This window comes from Rissa tridactyla, chromosome 1, assembly GCF_028500815.1.
Source record: "Rissa tridactyla isolate bRisTri1 chromosome 1, bRisTri1.patW.cur.20221130, whole genome shotgun sequence".
In the NCBI taxonomy this organism is placed as follows: Eukaryota; Metazoa; Chordata; class Aves; order Charadriiformes; family Laridae; genus Rissa; species Rissa tridactyla.
In genome coordinates, this window is record NC_071466.1 from 71,512,941 (window position 1) to 71,535,919 (window position 22,979).

General features: G+C 39.0%; 1 long non-coding RNA gene across 1 annotated transcript; it reads right to left on the reverse strand.

Annotated features, from left to right (window-relative positions):
• Positions 1–2,687: 2,687 nt before the first annotated feature.
• On the reverse strand, positions 2,688–22,545 carry LOC128917152 (uncharacterized). The gene is made up of 3 exons (XR_008469183.1): positions 22,414–22,545; positions 4,548–4,675; positions 2,688–2,909 (listed from the first exon to the last, which is right to left on the reverse strand). It is a non-coding gene; the product is annotated as an uncharacterized LOC128917152 (long non-coding RNA).
• Positions 22,546–22,979: the final 434 nt, after the last annotated feature.

Here is a 22,979-nt window from a genome sequence, read left to right on the forward strand (position 1 = left end):
CAATAGAGTCTTCTTCATCAGATCATAATTCCATCCTTCTAATGCCTCCTAGGACAAAGAGGTCTCAGCAGCTTCTTCTCCAGCTTTTAATTATCCTAGATATCTCTGTGCTCCTGGACAGTTATTAGGCTGCTAGGCAGAATTTTTAATTTCTTCTCACAGTACCAGTCTTTATTTTGTTCTCTCCACATTAAAATATGGTGAGTCCCTTCTCCATGCCAGCAACAAAATCTCAGTATGAAAAAGGAGAGTAAGGCTCCCTGCTCTCAAACCTGATCAACGGTGGAATGGATTAACTCCCTGTAGGTTAGGGACTGACTGTCTGCGGAGCAGCTTTGCTGAAAAGGATCTAGGGGGAAGCAGGCTAAACATAAGCCAGTAGTGTGTCCTGATAGTCATGAAAGCTAATAGCATCTTGGGCTATGTTAGCAAGAAAAAAGGTTGGACCAGATGACCACTTCCAACCGGGGCTGTTCCATCATTCGATATTAACTGTGTTAATGTTATGTTGAGAGAAGTGCTTATTCTCCTTTACTTGGCCACATCCAGATACTGTGCTCAGTTTTGGGAACCCAATGCAAGAAAGATGTAAATAAGTACGTTCAGGGGCTAGAGCACATTCCCTATGAGGAACGCCTGAGGCAGCTGGGTTTGTTCAGCCTGAAGAGGTGACTGCAGGAGAACCTCATAGCTGCCTTTCAACACTTATGAGTAGGCTATTGCAATGGCAGAGCTGGGCTTATTATTGAGGTGCACGGCATGGACTTAACTGGAATGGGGGAGGTTCTGACTAGATATAAGGAAAAAAAAAATTAACTGTGAAGAAAACGAAGCACTAGAATAGGTCACCCAGAGAGGCTGTGGAATACACCCTTGGAGATTTTCAAGACCTGACAGTACAAAGTCCTGAGCAACCTGAATTCTGAATTCAGTGTTGACCTTGTTCTGAGCAGAAGGTTGGACTAGAGACTTCCTGAAGACCCTTTTAACCTACATGATTCTGTAATTCCATGAAGCCTCTGTTGAAAATGTTTTCCCAGAAAGTTCATCACTTGTCCAAGTTAGAATGTGTTTCGATTTATATCATTGTTATGCATCCTTTTAAAATTTCAAGCCTTTGCTCTCAGCCACAGAAGACTTGGAGCACTTCAAAGGAAAGACTGCCAGAATTTTTTCAATGTGTACAAAACAAGATTATCTCCCTGGACTCTTTGTTGGATACTACTGAGTAATTTTGTCTGAAATATTTGAAGAGAGGAAAATGAGGTCTGAGGCAAAGTAAATATTAAAAAAATTCTGATTCTCAGACTCCTGCTGGTCTACCACTGGTGCTACCAAAGTTGCTGTTAATCCATCATGACTACGGTGAAAATTCAGCTCCCCATAGCATCAGTTAGACATCACATGTTGAAAACCAGGCGAGTTGCCAAACACTAGTTCATTTTTAGTGGGAATGCCATGGTTTGGCAAATCAAGAGGTAAACCAGAATACACTCTATTTTGTCATCTGTTCTTAATGCACTATGTTTTTTTTAAAGTGGATTTGTATGGAATTAATAATTCAATGTATTGGCCAGTTGTAAAAATTATGCCTGCTAACAGCTGTAATCTTATAATTGTATTTCTCCCCTTCCTCCATGCCCCACACCAAAAAAAATGTTTATTGCTGACCTGCAATAAGGTTTTCCTCTGAGATTCTCTTACTATTTCCAAAAATGCATTGCTTAGCTAAGAGATGAGTGGTGACACTAAGCAAAGTCAGTAGAAAATAAAGACAATGCTACATCTAGAAGTAGAGGACAGCCACCAAAACCAAAAAAGGCAACAGTGCCTTTTGTTATATTTTATAAAATGGAAAGCTGAAGATAGAACAATGTTGACTAAGCTTGGAAGCTAGAGGTTTCTCAGAGAAAAATGCATAATAAAAAAAATAAGCTGTACAAAAAATTGAGCTGTAACACATGATGTGAAGTATCTCAAAAATGAATACATAAAGAAAAGAAAGGCTAGACTATAATAGCCTAAAGAGGCAGTTTCCTAAATGAACTCTACCAATATTGAAAAGAAACGGAAAACATAGGAAGATACTTGCCTGATTGTAGCTGGATAGTTATCAAAGACACATATAGTGTTGATTAAGTGATAGCGTAAATGAACTTTATATGTGGAATATCCTTTGGGAATTAAGAAAATGTCTGCACTCTAAGACTGACAGCTGATGTCAACATTTTCATTCCGTACTTTCTGGAGAAACCAAGGAAAAGGCAACCAGTTTATAATGCGTCTGAAATGGGCAGAGTTACAGCAAAAGAACCCAGATAGATCTGCAGATCTATGTGCATAAATTTTCAGGTCTGGAACAGAAAATGGACTTTTTTATATTAGAAGGGGCACGTGAGAAACACTTGCAGAGTCCCCAAAAGAGTAATGAAAATTGGCAAAATTGCCTTCAGAAAATCTGCTGTTTCTGCTAACCTGAGGTTGCCTCTGCCATAAGTATTCACACGGAAAGCATGAAGACTCCATCAGAAAACTCTCTACGTCCCTTGTCATTTCAGCCCATTTATATAAGAAAGTGAGGTATGTTGAATTTCTGTTTGAAATATAACTCAGCAGGGTTCTGGTTATCCACATCAGCATCTTACTCACACATTTCTGACTCACCTCACTGCAGATTGAAGGTCTGTTTCAGGGTAGTAGCCTCCACAGTCCTTCCTCACTGGATGTTTTCAGGTGGACACAGACATTGATTAGTTCTTGTAGTCCAGGAGTTTTGGGGCAGAGGTAAGTGATGGTGTGCTTTGCCCCGAGTAAATACTGTTCATGTAATCATCCGTACCACTGCAGTTGCTAGCCAGACCACCGTTTCCTGAGGCCCAGATAAAAATATTTCCTCCACCACAATGACCCTAGGGGAATAAAAAAAATAACAAAACAAAACTGAACTTTCCATACAGACCTTTTATTTTAAACAGCCAGTGTTATATTTCTGCCAAACTTAGAAGGTGTTTTTGATTATGTAGCTTTCAACTACCATGGAATTAATATAGAAAAACTTGTGTTCTTCAGGGAGCCCTGTCATACATCTGCAAAATAAGGTTCTTTTTATGTACCTACACATTAACATTGACATCCACTCCCTCATTTAATTAACAACATTTGAATGTCGTTTCCTTTCATGTAGTAATTGTATTTTTTATTCCTAAAATGTTCTCTTGTTTTGGATGGAGATAAAATTCGAAAATGCAAAGATTTGTCCAGAAAAAAAACAGTAACAATAAGGGGTTCCTTTTTTCCTCGTGGTTTTTGAAACCTAAATCTGTACTTTTGTAGCGAGTTTTGAAAAAAAAAATCTGAGGTGGGAAATGAACCTCAAGATTTTGACTTGAGGGGAGAACTTTCTAACTATTTGGTTATTTCTTTCAGTGAGTTCAAAGCTAACCTGCTGGGTCTGGGAACTTTCATATCTTAAGGACCCTGGTAGCAACTATAAATAGTTGTGGTTGTTAATGTAGATACGCACACTGGAGAATCTAGAGCATGTATTACATGTCCACCAAGGAGTTGAATTCCAAGGAAGGAGAAATTAAAACTGCATTAGTAATGCTTAACTTTAACAGCCAGATAAAAGATATACGGTGAAAGAATGCAATCCAGCGTTCACTAGCTACTTGAATTTCTTTAATAAACTTGACAAACTCATGAATATTAAAAGGAGTCCTGTGTTATGTGTCCTTATGTAAAGTACTTCTCTTGTATCTGGTAAATGGTGTCCACGCAGTTATTAAAAAGGAGGAAAGAGGAGGAAGTGAAGCTAGATCACGGAGGAAAGGTCAATCTGTTGGGAGGGGTCTTAGTACTCTTTGTTCAGTACTTCATCTAAAGAACCAGGAGATGACATGTAAATATTTTTTTAAATCAGAGTTTAAGTGTATGGAAGTCAATCCATCTGTTTATGAAGCATATATGTGTGTACAGTCAGAAAATATTGTAGTGTTTTTTTGCTTTTTTTACTTGACTGAAAGATTTCATCAAGTTAAATACTTTACCAGATTTGTAGGCGATAACTTTTTCTCTTTACAATAAGCGTAAATCTTTCTAGTCATTATATATTAATATAATTACTATAGTAAGATTGCAGATGATCTTTGCATATGGAAGAAAAATAAATTTTTTGGGTAGAGCTGGGGTAAAGCACTTAGATGTATTTCCAAAAATCCCAAATAAAAAGACATAATTTATTCTGATCATTTTTTTTTTCTTTAATTACTGAAATGATTTAATTTATAAGCTTATTTTTGTGTGAGGTTTCTTATGAGTGGAAATTTCTAAAAAGCAATCATAAGATAACTTTGAAGAATACCGTGTCCAAGAAATTTGGAAAAGTAGCAGGAAGAAGAGACTTGTAACAGATATTTTTAACTAGTTGCATACGTCCGAATGAAGAAATACAAGTTCTGAATGGCTGTATAACAATATCAAAATGCATGTTATGCTGGAGATTTATTTCCAACAAAATTCCTGGCATGTTCGCTACTGTATATTACCTTTCTCCCTCTCTCACCAGTCCTCAAATTCATTTGCCTTGAAAAGAAGACATTTTGCACTGTTTCCCGAAGAAGAGCATTTTTGATCAGCTGGGTCAGAAGCAGCTTCTCTATTTTTGAAACAAAACCTGGGAAAAAAAAATTTAAAAGCATCTTACAGGTACTAGATTATGCCTTTAATGCCTCCATTAATATTAAATAAATCCTGCAAATACAGTGTCTCGGTTTTGGAAAATATATTAATTGGGTGTATGTCAGGAATAAAATCCAGGAACTCACTTTTAATATTTCTTAAATCAAAAGCTTCTTGTTCTTAACAGCTAACCCATTTAGATATTCCTTCCCTCTCCCCCTTCCAAAGCCAGCTCCTTCAGCTGACTGCTGCACTCCAGTGCTGTCTGTACAGGTTACAAGCAGTGAAACGCGTTGCAGCCACCTACATTTATACTTGTCCTAGTGTCAGTCTTCCTTCCACAAATGGCTAGAAAAAAATGTACAATTTTTTCTTAATTGTGCATTTTCTTAAAGCCATGTTTACTACCAAGCACCTCTGGAAACTGCAATTAATTGCCAAGTTTTCTTCAGGGATCTGACCCGAAGTACCTTTCGAAACAAAAGATGTTTCCAAACACACGGGGTCTTTTTCTGATTTCATACACTTCCACGTAAATCACACACATCCAACTGAAAATAATGATGCAAGTGCAAGCATTATAGATTTTTATTATAGATAATTCATAGCTCCTTTGGTCAGTAGTGCATGTTTCAGACGTTGCTGAGTACTAATAAGCTGTTTACTGATAGAGTAGGAAGCACGTTAACGCTAGGAGACAAATCTCTTAAGAGCCCAAACCTGCAAATAAGTTTGCTTAAACATACTTCTATGAATAGACCCACTGAAATCAATGAAACTACTCATGTGCATAAATTTAAACATATGCAAAAGTACTTGAAGACAGGAGATTTAGCTCTTAATTATTTTAGGTCACCGAAGGAAATGGAGGCCGCAGTTTCTCCCAGAACAGGTGACAAATCTGCTTAGAAAGGTAATGTGGAAGTGGCATAAGGAAACTGTGTATAAGCAGTCTCATCCAGGAATATGTGAGCACGCTGATGCTGCCGTAGAGGATCCAGCTGGGGAATGACTGATCTAGGTAATTATATTGCCAAATCTTTAGAGGAGACATCCCATACAAATTTCAGAAAATACAGATCAGGGACTCAAGGTACGTGCTGGATGCATAATTCACTCTGAATAATTTGTTAGACAAACTTCACCTCCTTTTTCTATTTGTGCATTGTACAAGAGCAGTTTATGACTTTTTTAGATTTATTATTCAGAATGATTCCCTGAATGAAGGTGTATCATTTATGAGCACTTCACTGCAAGTGCTTGGTATTCAAAATTTGGCATTCAATGTTGTTATGTTGGTTAGTTGGAGCAGAACACATCGCATGTCGTGTTCCTCTGAGTGGAAGTAACTGAGAGTCAGGTTTTCTATTGTAAGTCGTCATATTTCAGAACTCAAAAATCACTTCCTATTCCCATTTTGCAGTAATCACAAGACATCTCACAAACATTCTGGCTAAAGGCACATTTGTTCAAAATTAAAACATCATTATTTTCATGGAATTATTTTGTCCTATTATGTCTCTATTTATGTCCTATAAAGTCTCGACTATTCAGCTATAACGAGAAGGTTTATCAAAAGATATACCATTATTAAAAAAACCCAACAACTAATAGGGATAATTTTGTCCAGCTGCATAATCCCCCAGCTGGGATATTGTGGACTGTCCCATGCCTTATTCATCAGTCCTAATACGTTAAGAACAAAACTTCCCAAAAGTGACACCACTGAAGACTTATAGCTTTAGCTATCTACAATCAGTCAGAGGAAATGTTAGAGAATGAAGAGACTCATTTATGGCTAAGAAATTGGAAGCGAGGTAATACAAGCAATATTTAGTTATTTCCTAGCTGTGGCTTGCAGTCAGTCATCCTAACCATCTGCTCAGAACTGAACTTTTTCTTCTTCTTCAGTGTAGTTGAACTATATCAACAGAAACAATTTTTTCAGGGAGAGTAAATGTACCGCTACGAACGGTTTGATGAAAGACTGAATCTTTGTATTCCTGGAAAGTAAGTCTTCCTGTAACAAGCAGCTAACGTTTGAACATGTCAAAGCAAGCCTTTTAGAACAGGAGATAAGAGCACTTGAACGATTCTTACAAAGTGGTAACTGGCCCAAAAGAAAATGTTGTGTATGGTAATTTATTCTGGGAGTTACATTTTCCTCGGCCTCGAAAAGAACCTTACCATGACTCAGTACGTTGGGCTTCACTCCCGTTCTTGTTCGGGAGATTCGGATCTGAAATATGGACCAACTGTACAGGCAAACATTTTATTCATACAGGCAACATTATTGGCATAGGCAGTGGTAAGATAATGGCTAGATCCATATTAGGAATGGCTCATAAAATAATGTCAATCTGAGGTGGGGTGTTTATTCATGGTTTTAATTTTAACTATGCTGTTAAATGCTATGCTGCAGAAGCTTTAATGTTTAAGCAACTATATTAATCTAAATGTACTGTTATTGATAAAAATTCTTTTGCTTTTTGAATTGGTGAATAGTTTGCCATCAGACAGCCTTTATTGCTGGTATAAGCTACAGCTGTGCTAGAGGGGATAGCTACGCTAACCTAGTGTCACTGCCTCAGCATGGGGGCTGTTCAAAGTCATTGTTTACATGGACTTTCTACCATATGGAATTATCAACATTTTATTGCAAAAGCCTTAGTGCTGCCTTGTAGTTCCAGAGCGAGAATGCAGCATGAGATACTTTGTTTTCTCCTTTTCTCCTTTAAAAAAGGAAAAGAAAAAGGAAAAGAAAGATTTCTCTCTCCCTCCAGTAACGCCCTCCCACTGAAAATCCACATCAAGTTGTAAGTATCAACACCTATAAGTAAAAGGACCCCTTCCCTTTTACATATAGTTATTAATATATTGTAAAATCTCATATTTTGGGTAGCCTACCTCCTCACTTTCAAGTGACTGAGATTGACCATGCCGGCAATGCCATTTCACCTCTGAGAGAAGAAATAACTCTTCCTTCAAGGGGTGCCCCATGATTGCCCCGGGGCCGGACCCGCCTCTGCACCCAGCGAACGCCTGAGCAGAAAACACGCTTTAGCACATGCAACATCCCGTGGGCCCGAACACACAGGGCATTCTTAGGGGGTATTAATATGTAAGTAGGTGGTTAGGACCCCGCCAGGCATGTTTGGGCAGGCTGCCCAAGGCCCTGGTGTGGATTGCGTGCAGGCACAATGCGCTCTTGTCTGCTCCTGGGAATGCTTTTTGAGCAAGTGAGGTAGACGTACCTCTGGAAACCTGAGTAAGGCAAACTGTTCCGGTTCATGTTAAGAGGGAAAAGGAAATGAATAAACATTATAAATCTTCGTTAGCCCAGCAAGAGCAAAGAGCGTGCTTTCATGCGCAATAAAGAGTAACAGAAATAAAAGCTAAGTAAGAGTAAAAGGAATTTTTGAGCTCTCCTCTGGAGCAAGAATCCCATGAAAACCCCTGGAAAGGTTCAGATGTATGTAGATAAACCAAGGGACAGGATAAAACAAGGGGCTTTGACAGTGCTTGCGCAGAGTTCATAACAAAACAATGTATTGTGAGAAAGTATCAGTTCGCTGAACTGGAATGTTTTCCACAAATTTGACAAACATTGCTCTATTAAAGATCTGATTTGAAGAATATTTCCTTGGCCCATGCTGGGGCTCTGAAGTCCTCCACATTTACTGCTGAAGAAAGAGAACCTTTGAAAACTTGAGCTGCATCTCTCCAAATCTGGGTTTCAGTCGAGTAATACTGTAGCAGCTCCAACACAAAACGGTCTCTCAAGGCTTTTATGCTGGCAAGCCGAGAATTAGCTTGAGTTTGCATAGCCCCAGGCTAGTCCTGCAAAGGCAGCATCACTGGGTTGGGATTCGGTAGTGGCTGCTTTCCCTCTTGCCTTCCTCCCAGGTGGGTTGGGGACGGATGCATATCCCAGTTCTGGAACATCACGTGTCTGGTTTTCTGAAATGAGGTTTTGAAATTCTAGCTTGTGGGAAATTGCTGAATATTTGATTTCGTAATTAAGGTGGAAGGAAATACCACATCAAAATACCGTAAGTTCGTGCAAATAAGAAAATTTCTGTTTCGTATAATTCTAGTCTAGCCTCCTTGCTGTTTTCATAAATCGTTGATTAACTATGTACTAGGAAATACTCCTTTTCCAAGGAAATAACGTGTATATAAGGATAGAAAATTTGTTAATCCCTGCGTGCACAGTAGCAATAGTTGAAATGTTATGGAGATAAGCTCCTGATGAGGCTTTGGTATTGATGATGAGAGTATTCAGTTGCTGGAAAAAGTCTATCTTACAGATGATATAGCAAAATTACTCCAATGGCTAAGGGTATATTAGTGGCATTAGGACAAAGATTCAGATAAGACAAAGCCACATACAAATAAATATGAAGATGGGAAGCATATGTGGCCATATGGAAACTCAAAGCAGATGATGGAACAACCTAAGAGTAGAATGATCAAAGTTACAGATATAACCAGTTAGATCAGGAAACTCCCGTAAAGGGAGTAGTAGTGATAACGGACAATAGACTGAGCAAGCAAAAAAGACAATGCTGTCACAGAAAAGACAAACGCTACACTACGTTGTGTTAATTGGAGCATCGTATGTAATACAAGGAAGGCAGTTTTTCCGCTCTGTTTGACTCTGCTGAGCTTCATCCAGAGAGCTGTATTTAGTTTGGGCTACCACATTTTTCAAAGATACAGACAAATTAGAAGGACTTAAGAGAAGGATATCAAAAATGATAAAAGGTGTTGAAAATAAGGCCCAGGAGGGAAGCTTAAGAGACTGGGATATGTTCAGGCTAGAGAACAGAAGCCAAAAGGGAGACATAATAACTCTTGATAATTGCATAAAGGGGTGTTACCAAGAGGACAGGGACCAATTGTTCTCATTAGTCAACGGGGACAAAACAAGAACTAATGGACTTTAGCTGCAACGGAGACAATAGGGTTAAATATTAGGAAAAACTTCACAACTGCAGGAACAGTTAGGCCGTGGAGCAAACCGCCAAAGTGTTTTGCAGAAGCACCTCCACTGCAGGATTTTAAGGCCAGAGTTAATGTTGATCTATCAGCAATGGTTTAAGTTTAATGAAATCAATCCTGACACAATACGTGAGGGAAGGAGAAAAAAGACTGTGCTGAATGACCTGCATGGGATGTGTTTGCTGCTGAACAGCACTGTGATTCTCTGACCCCGTGCAGTACAATGAGAGGTTTATCTCCTATAGTTAATTTTGTCCCTCTCTGTAATCCCTGTCTTCGTCTGAAAGAGAAAACGCAGAGATGTGTTTTCTAGGCTTGAATTAATACTGATATGTATCCGCCTTATTCATTTAGAGATGTGACCATATTTCCTATCCTCAGACCGGCTGGTCACTAGTGTGCATTTCGAGTGTCAGCTGGGAACAGAAGCTTTCATACCTTCCAGCCTCAGGGTGACTCTTGGGTCTAAGTAGTGGCTGGTTGTGCCTGACACCTTTCTGCAGTGTGCTGCAGGTAAGGCCAGGGTTTGTCTTTAAAGCCCTTTCAGACCTTCAGCCCCATATTTTCCATTAACTAGTAAAAGCACGATTTATACCCTAAACCTACACTTCCTCTGCTTGGAGTACGACAATTGCTAAAATAAATCTCTTTCATGAACACAGTGCCCCCAGCCCTACACTACCTGCTTGCTCGACATCCTTCATGTAGGCCGAGCTGTTAAAACTTAAGATAAAAACACCGTGCATCAGCATCTCTAAAATGAGCATTAGGACTAGTAACAAAATCCAGGACGTGGACAGCTTATATTGATGGCAAACTTTTTCAATTACTCTAAGAAATTCCCAATGTATAAATGCAAATCAGATCAATAGTTAAGCCAAAATTCTGAGGTACCAATATGCAATTAAACACAAAGGGAGGGGGTGGTGGCTTTCTTTTTGTTGTCTCTTGCACTGAAATACTAAGTGTCCTCAAGCCACTGCTTAATGACATAAACTGGAAATGAAGTAGCTGAATGAACCCCCGATATGGACATGTTCTGCCAACAACCATTCTAGTGCCAGCAATAAATTCCCAGACTAAACAGTTTAAATTTGGCATTCTCATTTGTGATGCTGTACTTATGCTACGCTCACAAGATTTATTCTCTGAATTCTAAGTATTCTAGAAAATGAATTATTAGAAACATGAAATTTTGGATGACAACCATACGTGTACAGCAGATTAAACTGATATTTGAACAAAACACTATTCTTATCAAAAGAAATTTGTGGTGGTTTGAACAATAATAGCTACAGTCATGGTCAGTCAGGTTTCCACTCTAATTTCTACTTTCAGGAGACTAAATCCAATGCTGACTGGAGCCTGACAACCAGCTCTCAGATGAGACAAGATGATTTTTTTAGCAACCAACAGAAACACAATTTTCTGTACTAAATCACCATGATTTTTTCCTAAATTTCATCTGATTTAAAAAAAAATAATAAAAAAATCTTCCTCTTGTATAACTAAAATGGTTTTCAATTTAAATTGGAATTTGTCCAAAGGCTAGTTCAGAGTGTCTTAGGTATTCTGACAATGAAAAAGGAAGAAGTATACATTTAAAAATGGACTGCAAAACAGAACAAACAGAAAAATCATCACAAGCATTTTTAAATGTGGACTTAATATGCATGTGTAGCAGCTGGATTGACACAATGGACCCTAACGGCTCCTTCAGGTTCCTTTCATACTGTATTATTCACTCTGCAGTCAGAGTACCAAAGACACAATTTTTGGGAAAAAGCCTATATTTTTGCAAACAGCTGCATTTAGACAATGACATAGGCGATGTTATCATATGACTGTCCCAAAAGAAAAGTGCTCTTGTTTAACAGAAGTATTTAGTATCTGGAAATAAGGTCGTCCGTGGGTTAGCATGGGATGTAAGTCAGAGCACTATTTGGTCCAGGGCTGTGAAACCTTTAGCTGACAGATTCCATAACCAGAAATAATGTAGCCTTGCCCTTTATTTCCTCACCTGCCAGTTTCCCAAGACCATTCAAATTTAAAAAATGTTGCTTACATAACTAAGCTCATTTTCTGTTAGAAATAATGAAAGATGTTTTGGATTTATTGAGCAATTTTATCTGATTTATGAAAACCACTTTTGTCCACTCTTCTCTTTTCTATTACAAGTAAGTGTACTGTACTGGGAATACTGAGCTAATGCCCTCGAGGAAGACCATGTGACTGCAATTATTTATGAATTAACATGTCACAGATTTGAAGCTTTGAGACAAACACATTTCCCAGCTGCACATTTGTGACTTCTGAGTTTGTAAATGGAACAGATGAAATAATGACTTGCTCTTCCTCTCTTCTCTATTCCTCTTATATATTGGTTAGTTTACTTGCTGGATATGTAAAGCCAGGTAGGAGTAGTTACGCAGGTATTTATCATTCACAGAGAATGTAAATTAAACATGCCATTACTTTATCAGCTATGACAATAAATACTTGATGCCAGACTGTATTTCTCTACAAGCGATGTTATCATTGTTTTTAATACAGCATTTGCCTTTAGAGATACAAAAACAATTTCTGAATGCTAATGCTGCTTAAAGGCAACACAGTGCAGGAGTAAAACCCTGCAACTAAAGAGTGAATTGCTTTAAAAAGCACAGTAACATGTGCTTAGTTAACGCTTTAACTTGATTTGTGCTTTGGGAGCCAAACAATAATTTGACTGATATTATTAGATACATACTTGCTTGGTTTGTCCTGCAAACTTAAAAGTCAAGCTGAAATCAAACTCAGATGTCTTAATCGATAGCACAAACATAAAGGCAAGAAATATATGTAGAATACATATGGTTTTGCTGTCAGATATAAACAAGTGTAGCTGATACACATACATACATATATTTGTTAGCTGACTATGTAAATTGAGATGAAAGCCCATTTTCAAGCATGACCTGTGATAAACAAATGCATATAAATAAACAATAAACCAAGATAACACTAGAATAACATCAATTAAAACAATTACAATGACTTCTAGTCATCATGAAGTATTGTTTCAGTTCCATCTTAAAACAGGAAAAGCTCTCAATTGTTCTTAAATCAACTGGTAACTGATTCCACATTTGTGGAGCCTTGAAACAAAAAGCTTTTTATCCCTAGTTTGTATTCATTCTAGGACATGGCAGTTCCACAGCATGAATAGAGTGTAATGTATAAGCTGCTCTAAGGGAAAGTAGCAGGTTGAAATAGTGGACACTGATTGACACAGTACTCTCATTGCTATTTTATATCCATATTTTAAAAGTAAGACTTGCCAGGGGAAAAAAAAGTCATATCTAAAGTTGACATGACTGGCAAGTTGAAAGTGCAATCCAGATCTGTGGAATTTTACATAGTATTTGATATTATGCCAGATATACACACGTAAGTACAGAAAAGAAACCCACAATGGAATATGATGTAGAAAAAAAGCCTTGGAATTCTGATAATTGGTCTGTGCTATTAACCAGAATACTAAAACTGCCTCTTCGTTCCTGCTGGCAAACAGCAAGATAGAGTAGAACTCAAAAGTTAATTTTTTTTTAACATACATATATATTTATATATAAAATGCACTTATTTTCTATCTCTTCTTTAAACATACCAATAAACCATAAAAAAAAATTTTCTGTCCTTCAAACTCATTTGTTTTTCAGGTACTGATTTCCATGTTTTCTCTAGATAAATCCTCAGGAGTCTGGAGAACTGCTAGGATCATGACATCAAAAGGGACAAAAGATTGGAAGCTGTCTAATGACAGGAGGGTGGGACATTTAAATCATACTCTTTAAAAGTGTTTTTCTTTTTTTTTTCCCATAAGCACTTATAGGACTTAAATTCCTGACAAACACATGAGAGAAAGGCTCAGTCAGCCCTTTGAGAAAGAGCTCTGAATACTGCCAGTTGCAAAGTTCCCTGAACTTCATGAAAAAGTCTTCATGAAAAAGGGGAGAAAGGTATCAAGATTTGATATTGGTCAAGTTAAAATAAAACAAAGATAAAAGTAAGAAAGCTCAGTGGCTGTTGTTTCTTTATAAATCACAAAGGCACTGTAAAGGACAGAGTAAAAAGGAGTAATTCAGGGGATTGCTTTACTGCCACTGAACCTCTGAAAAAGAACATTCTGAGAATAGAAAAAAGAAGGGTGGCATGCCTGGAAAGGCGAGATGGATGTGTGAGAAAGGCATTTTGGAGAAGAGACTGTCGCCCACAAAGTACTGCAGAATAAAGTAATCAAAGCTGCGTCTGAGGCAAGCCATGACTCCCGCAAACAGGCAGGAGGGGAGGCCCATGTCGTGCCCCCAAATGGTCCCTATGGTTGGTGCCCATAGGTGGGACGGGCAGGGCACCATCTGCTCACCTTTTCACAAGCTTGTGGATGAGCCGTGTCTTGCCCAGAGCACTGTCACAATTTGTTACCACTCAGCATCAGCCACTTCACTTGGATCAATGGAGGACCAGTGCAAAACTGGTACTTTTACAGATAGGGAACTGCTGGGATAGAGGAAAAGTGTCTGTGCGTGTGGATTCCTGACCCTGGCGACTCTGAACCTGCCAGACCACAGCATTGCAAGTGGAGGAAGAGGACAGTAGGTCACGCTTACTACTTTCGCTGAGATAGCTCACTTTCCAACCACTCTGAGCCCTACCTCTCATGCTGCTGTCTGCCACAATGCCCTTTTATTCTGGTTTCCTGCTAAGGATGAGGATTTTGAAATCTAATGCCTTGTCTGTCCAAGAGGTGAACCACACTACTTTTAACTCCCCAGCACCTGCAAAGGTACAGAATGCAACTGTCGTGGAGGGCGAGCAATTTGGTCCGCCTGGCTGCCTGCAGTAGCTAACAGAGTCTTGTTTTATCCTCACTGCTAGGCACTTCACATCTTATACAAAAAAATCTTGCGTCTTCCTCTGTCAATTAGAAAAATCTCTGGAGGGAAAACCAAAACGCCAAGATCAAAAACTTGGCCCCCATGAAAGTAAAGGGACCAGGCCATATTCCGATGCTGACCTTAAATATCAATGGAGGTCTTCACAGGGAAACTGCATATAACTGATAGTCTGATATTTAAATCCTGCACAAGATGAAGGACTGACAAATCCAGAAAAAGGTATATTTTGTTTTGTTCATTCTTCTGGAGTAAACAAATACGGATTATGTATGCATTACATCATGCATTGAAGCTATAATTGTAGTAATAAAAACCATGGTCAAGTTTAGGTTCAGACACACCTTTATGAAACCGTAGTGACACAGTTTAGATCCTGACTACTGGGAACCTCTGATCTGAACTGGGTCATTCTCAGCATCAGTGTAGGGGGAACAGAGAAAAAAAATGTCCGAGTTTTACAAAGGACAGGTAGAAAAGTAGGAGGTTAATACAGCAGCCTCATGGGAGTAGAAGGGTGGCTGTGAGTGAAATAGTGATATTCAGTCAGCGAGCTCCATAGATCCACAACACCAAAGCATTACAAGGGAGAACACCGCTAGTTAGAACCTAAACCTATCTGGTTATATTATCCCTTAGTCATTGGGTAGCTCTGGATTCTTAAGGTCTGACAAACCAAAATAAAAATAAATAAAATGAAATGAAAACAATCAGTTGGAGAAAAGTCACACAATACTGAAAACTAGCAAAAAAATAGGTCAGATTTTGAGCCCCAGCAGCCACAGTTCTGTACTTGTAAACTTTGCACCTGCATGAAAATCAACTTTTCTGAAATCAGCAGTCAGAGGAACGGTCCGACCCAGTTGCAGCACATCACCTAATGAGTTGCCAATTACAGGGGAGTATTTTGCAGCAACATGACAACCATGTGTTAACTCCATTGCAGACTAGGATAGCTCTGCAGAAAGCTTGAGCAACTGCTGTGACACTATAACTTTATAACACGGCCGGTCAATAACTTATCTCCAATGAGTCTCAGAATTGCAGTTATAACTGTCTCTGGTTTTGCTACTTTAGTGTCTTTATTGTTCACGCAGTTCCTTCCCTGGCACTATCTTATGATTGCTGATAGAAACCAAATGGCTCTGATACTCTTTGTCTGCGTATATCTGGTAATTCTGTCCTTAATTAAACACAGTGGTTCTTCACAATGGAAGAAGGCAAAAAGTGAGAAGAATTCTCTGAAGTTTAAATTGTTTCTTTCCACTTATACAAAAGGAAACAAGATTTTTTTTTCTTGTTGCTGAAAAACTGTGCATCTATTTTTTTTTAAAGAATATGCTTCTGATACAGCAATCACGTTACGTTAAACAACCCAGAGCTCACTACAAGAGAAATCTTATTTTCAGTAACAGCAGACTAGCCTTGAAATTTCAGCCAAATTATTTAGCTAAGATATTCCAAAGACAAATAATATGTCTTTTTAAGTCTCACAGCAGGAAAGGTTATGTTCAGAGGCAAATGAAATTTTAAGAAAGGGTACCTGGGCAGTTCTAGCCATGAAACTAAGGCAAGAAGCAACTGCCTTGCTTAGTCAAAAAGGTTCTAATTGATTTCCCAGATGAAACCATGATTATCTCTACAAAGTGCCTAGCCTCTGTGGAAGAGGAGAGTGAAAGATATCTACTTCCCAAAGGTAAGAGGAGGCTGGTGACCAGGCAGCAGTCAGGGAAAGCTAGGACTAGAAACCCAGGCAGAGTAATAGCTAGAAGCGGCTGTGCAAAAACCTCTGAAACCCACAAGTAATTCGGGAGAGGATGAAGGACGCATACACTGTGCGTGAGGGAAGAGAGGACCACAGCAGTCTTGATATCTTCTGGCAACCCATGGTTGAGTCAGAAAGAATCAGCTTGATGAAAGACAGCTGAGGTGGAAATAGGGTCCAAGCTGATCACTTGATGCAGTCGGGTGTTTGCTGGGTAATCCCAGCACTGTTAGGCTGAGCAATCTGCAGCATGGACACTCTTTTTAAGGTCTCCCCAAAGTCATAGAGCCTCCAGTTCTCTACCTAACTTTAAGTACTTGAGAGATGAATGAAAGTTAGGAGAGTAGTTCTCCAAAACTCCTTCTACAAGATAAACACACTGCCTAAGAGTAAATCCCGCACTAGATAACTTGACCCGCCTGCATGGGAAATTAAGATCGCAGTCGTTAGTTACAGAGGAATTTGAGGGAAACTGTCAGCACACCTCTGATATGCATGGAAGATAGATAGGTCTTAGACTTTGTAGAGAGGAGAAAACTTAGTGGTATTGCAAGTTTCTAAGAAGAAAAAGTTCAAGTTTATGATTGAATCTAAGGAAAGATACTAGATGCAAGGGGAATGAGTTAGTAAGGAAAGTGGATCAGAGCAGCTCTTGGTCCACGATTCCAGAAGAGAGAAGCCAGTAAGTTAGGAAGGTGACGAGGACTAGGATTCAGGCACTCCAGGTAGATTCTTATCTTATTAAAATGCTGACAGTCAAATCATGAGGACAGAGGAACAGAAAAAGAATGCAATACAATAAAAGAAAATGTCTGGTAAAAAACCTAACTTCACTTGTTCATCCACTTGCAAGTTGAGGCTTTTATTTTTTTGCTGGTTTGCTACCACTCAGATCATAACACATACAAAAAGACCAGGCTTAAATAGATTATTTGACTGATATTTTTCAATTTCTCTGCCAACTAACTTGCTACAGCAGATAATGGTCTGCCTGAAAAACTGCTTTTTCAGGCCTCCGACAGGAGCCACGGTGAAATTGAGAGAGGTCAAAAGAAGTCAGCTGCCATTTTCACTCCCATTTTTTATGGAAATGGGCAACAGATTGGTGAAGACATTGCGAAGGCTCTAAGGCAATCACTCTTTCAATTTGTCCAATATTAGTTTCAATAAGAACCGAGAACAGAAACAATTGCCAGCAGCCCCTAGTTGATTTGTTAAGACTCACTCTTGTCCACTTCAAATCACCTTTGACATTTACGAGCTCAACTTTGCAAACATCATTTGAGTATTATTATTTTATCTGATGCCTCTATTATGCCAGCGTCTAGCCTTCCATAATGCTAGAAGTGATGCATAGGTATCAAGAACACCATTGTTTCTTATGTCCCCACTTTGTGAAAAACAAGGAAGCTTTTGTTATTTTATACAGACACAATACCTCCAGCATTACACATGCAAGGTATAGTAGTTTGGAAAGATTTATGTGTATATATCCAAAGTGAATTTGAAAAAAGGGAGATCTAGTTTGGCAGATATTTACAATAAGAGTAGCATATTGATAGCAAATTAACTTTCCCCTGCACCTACATTCTCCTATGTAGAAACCATCTTTGTAGAGCTCATAGGGCATAATAAGCAAAGAAATGAGAATAGAGAACATTTACAACACTCTAGGTTTGTTCTCTTTGCAGCATGCAACAGATTGCACACAACTCTCCTCTGAAGAGTCACAGGAACAAGAAGTAAAATAAAACTATGCCAAACAAGATAACAATGGTATTGACAAATATACCTCGGATACAAATGCTCAGCGTGATTTACTCAGTATGGTTCCACTGCATGCACTGGAAGGAAATGTCTATCTGGGTCAAACAGTTTGAGAGATAGTGACCAAGAAAGAGAGAGAGAGAAAATAATATCAGTGTGGGATGGGTGGTGTTGAGTAACCAGTGCAGATTCTTACAGAAAAGATGCCACTTTTCTTGAAGCCTAAATTGTACAGCACATGCATTCTGCCTGCTGTCTCCTGTAAGGATGAAACCCAGAGACTGTCAATGAAAATGGAAAATCATCTGAACACAAATCAAAGAAGAGTGGAATGGGCAATGCTGAGGACCACGTTTAAGAAGAGCTGAACTGCTATGTGGGTTTGGCAACACGCAATATGTCTGCAGTGGAGTCTGCACTGGGATGCAGTGTAGGACCCCAGGCAGGTTATGGCACAGGCTGTCCTAAATATAATTTAAAAAGAAGAAATAAATGCAAGCAAGGACAGTTAGTATTTTGTTGGGGGTTTGCACACAACTGGAAGAATAATAATCTTTTGGTGAATTTTCCCCTCTGTGAGGGGAAACTTGAAGATGATGGCATTAAGCTAGACCGAGCAAAATTTCTATAGCATGTCCAAGGAAATTCTGTTTGCAACTCTTTTTTACTACATCTTCCGTGCCTTGCAAGTACCTAGTAACGAGAAGCTTCAGGCATCCTGGAAATGAATACTTGGAGTTATTTTGACGAGGGTTCTTTTTTGTGCGCATAAAGAAATATTTAAAAGTTTCTTAAAATGCTACAATGTAAAGAGTAAATAAACATGAAATGTGCAGAATGACTAGTAAAAAAAAAGGTGAAGACATTGCCCCTCTTCTTGACTTGGGTGCAGAATAACTCAAGCTCTAAGGAACAAACCATCAAATATTCTGTATATGTAAGCCTTCTCTCATTGGTTGCAAGTAAGCTACAAAAATTCCTATTGATTGCACTGTGGAAGGATCAATGCCACTAACACCTTGATATTTGCTCCCACTTTCCATTTACTTTTCACTTGTGACTTTAAAATATAAGTGACAATGAAGCATTGTCTCTATGGTATATAAATGGGAGCTTATTTCCTGCATTTACTCTGGTTTTCTTAGGGGAAAGGGGATTTACAGTTAATAACAAATCCCGTTCCACATTTGGATTATTCCTGTGTACAGTAAAAACTCCTTGAATTTCAAATAATGCCAATTTCCATCTCTTCAGCTGGAGAGGCGGTGGGGACTCTGGCGCGTGCCTTTTATCTCAGAGCCGTAAGTGCTGTGGTAAAGGACTCAGCCATAAATAATCCCACGTGTCGCCAAGGCTGGTGATAAGCAAACGCTTGCTGAAAGGCCCTCGCTCCCTAATCTTCACGGACCTGTCACACGGCGCTGAGACAGCCTCAGCAGCAGGTGAGTCGCAATGACCGGCCCAGGGCACGGTGGGTGCTGCCGTCCCGGTCTTTGCTCCCTTGGCATTTCCGTGCACAAGTAGCATAGAAATGTCCACCACCCTCGATTGCTACTGGTAACGGATGGGCATATGGAGAATGATTTAACTGATTACCAAGCCTGTCTTTCACAGTACTTTATCAGCTGACAGCAACTTGCAAAAGAAGGAGCCAAAGAGACAGTATTAAACCTACACCCCAACATTACATAACTAAAATTTTCATAAGGCGGGGAAAGACAGATATAGAGAAACCCAGCCTTTTGTTTTTTAAGAATCTGTTTCTTATGAAAGCTTTTTTAATAAAGGAAAACGAACAAGAAGATTATTTTGAAGCTTCAGCAAGCAAATTTGTTTAAAACTATGAAAAACTCAGATAGTAGCAGGGGTAATGTTTAGCTTGTCTGCTATTATATTCTCTCTATTTAATGGTTTTGCCAGGTTCCTTTCTGGGACATCCGCTATTAGAGTATACTAATACTCACTTAATCCTACTACAACTAATTATATATCCCCCTTAACCAGCATCTTACTCTCTGCCAACAGAATTAAACCTAATGAAATATATCAACATTGAAGACTCAGATGATGGCACTTACTATCCCCACAAAATAATTATAACCAGTAAAGATCACACACGTAACGTTACAGTGGCAACACCTAGAGAGTGGGAACAGCATGGTAATGATATTCAAACAGGAACCCAGCACCCCCTCAACCCTGGAACCACTAATAACTTCAGCTGGAACAATTGACAGAGGGGAAATGAATCATTCCCTTTGACAAGAACAAAACTATATTAAAATGTAATAGTTTATTAAACAACTGACTCCAGAAGTTAAATTACTAAATTGCATCTCCATGGTTTTTAAGAAGTACTGTCTGATCACAATAGTGGATTGCCTACAAACTTTTATCTTAGCCATTGCCTCCAGAGTTGCTGTATTTAATTATTTAAACATTGTATTAATGAAACATGTTATACTGCTAAGAAAACTACTTTTATCACAACACATGAAAGACCAAAAATATAATATGTGGTTTACACTGCACAACTGCATTTACATCCCCCTTGCAAATAGCAAAAAACATCCTCTCCCTGATCCTCTCTTTCCAGACTGCTCTGCCTGCAAGGATTTGCAGAACTAATTTAGTGGCTGCCATTGTTCTTGATTCTGACTTGATTTTTTTTTTAAAAAAAGAATGGAAAACATTTAAAACATTTTGCTGCACCTGTTGTGCTGCATTATGACCCACTGTGATTTCAATTTATGTCACATGAGAACATGTCACCAGAGCAGCAGATTGCATCATGTGCAAAAACCCTAGCAGTGCTAGAAATTGATGTCACGTCACATTTTATAATGCATATCCATGCATATAATGCATAGAAACAAGACGGCTAAACTAAGATCAAAAAACCAAGGAAAAAGAAAATAGGCATGGCCTGAATGAAGTTAGGCAGAACCAGTCTGCTCTGTACATGTGTCCTTTAAAGGCTGGAAACCTCCCCTGCACAATGAAGACCTCTGTCACTTCAACTATTGAGAACCTAGTAGCAATAGTAGATAAGCCACAAGGGGGAAGTAAGACACGTTTTTAAGTGGGCTACAGGTGTTTGCTGACATTAGAGGAACACTGTAAATTAAGAAAACTTGGAAAAATTCCATGTTCTGGATAGGTGTAAGGTCTAGAGATGAATGCTTACACCTCATCTCTGCTTGGAGAAACAGTCTCTCCTGCCACTTGAAGCCTCTCCCTCAGGTTCTTTTCTGCTCCTATCTTCCCCAACTGCCGTCCTGCCTTTCTCCTTGGCCAACTGTCCCAAGAGGGATAAAAGAATTTGGCAAAGTGCTCTGGTGCGCAAGAAAGACCAAAACTTAGGTACTTAAATGAAAAATGCAGAAATGAACAAAATATTAATCATATGAGCTTACAGTTAAGCACCTTTGAGAGCCCTTAAGACGAGAGACTTGGCTTGGAAGCCTGCACTATGAACACACTCATTGAATAATCATGTTTTGTGGAAGGAGATTTCAAATACACTGCAGAATCCTGTATGGAAGACTCCAGCACTGCTTTTTCTCCTCACAAGGCACAAGACAAAATATGCCTTTGCAAAGCACATTTTGCAGTCCTGCAGCCTCTTCATAGGAAAAAATGGCGATGATAATATTTCTCTGCCCTACAGTTGTATTAAAAATATTAATGATGACAAAATTCTGCAAGAAATTCTTGGAGAGCATTTAAAATGCTAGAAATGTTAAAAAGCCATTCCTTAGCTGCCTAAAGAGTGTATCGAAAATCTAACTGCTATTACATAGCGACCCTTTACAGCCAGAAGAGCAGATGCACTGTGGATTAAACCCAATGAAACACCCTTTTCTTAGGGAAGAAAGAACAAACATATGATCTGAGTTCTGCTTGGTGCTAGTGACACTTCCAGTGATGTACTGTGTCCATTTTTTTGACCAATGTCCTTAAAACCAGATGTGGAAATTTTGGAGAGCAGAGGTCAGAAGAAAATGAGAACGTTCAGAAAACAAGACCTATGAATGAAGGGTGAAGGGGCTGTAGTTATTCTATCTAAAAGTAAAGAAGACTGAGAGAGAAATGATAGCAGCTGAGAAATATGTAAGAGAAAGAGAATAATCTGTATGACAAGCCCAATGTGGATAGGACAAGAAGTAATAGCCTTGAATCACAGCAAGAGGGATTTGGGTTAGACATTAAGAAAAAAATTCTAATTGTAAGAAAAGTTAAGAACTGGAGAAGAACACTTACCTCACCTGGGGAGACTGGGATCTCCAGTGTTGGGAGATTTCAAGAACAAGTCATGCTGCTGTCTTTCAGGCACATTCAAGTTCCTGCCATTTACACGGACTAAATAATGAAGAGCGTCCTGTCTCCTGTGACTCTAAGTTTTACTGGGTAGTTTGTACAAACAGTAAGAAGTAGTTTGTTTGTGTGACAGCTACAGGGACTGGCCACTTAATGTGTGGAAGCCATTAATGAAAAGCAGGCTTAATGGATCTTCCAAAAATATTCACCTGCATTTCAGTCTGGGAAGGCGATAACCTATTGCTGAAGGAATCCTGTTCTACTGACAGGAAGAAGACCAGGAAATGAATTCTCCCTGGAAATTTCCTTCTGTGTGGTAGCCAAGCCAGCCTGGGATGACTTTCCCAGGATTGTTCTCCCTCCACTTGCAAGCAGCTGCTGGAAAGCTAGCTTTCTGCAGACTAAACAGATGGTAGAAGGGTCGGGATGCAGGTGAATTTGTGCTCCAGGAGGACAGGAAGGAGCACGAAACCTCAGAGGAGGTGGTTCTGCTGTACTCTTCTGTATGG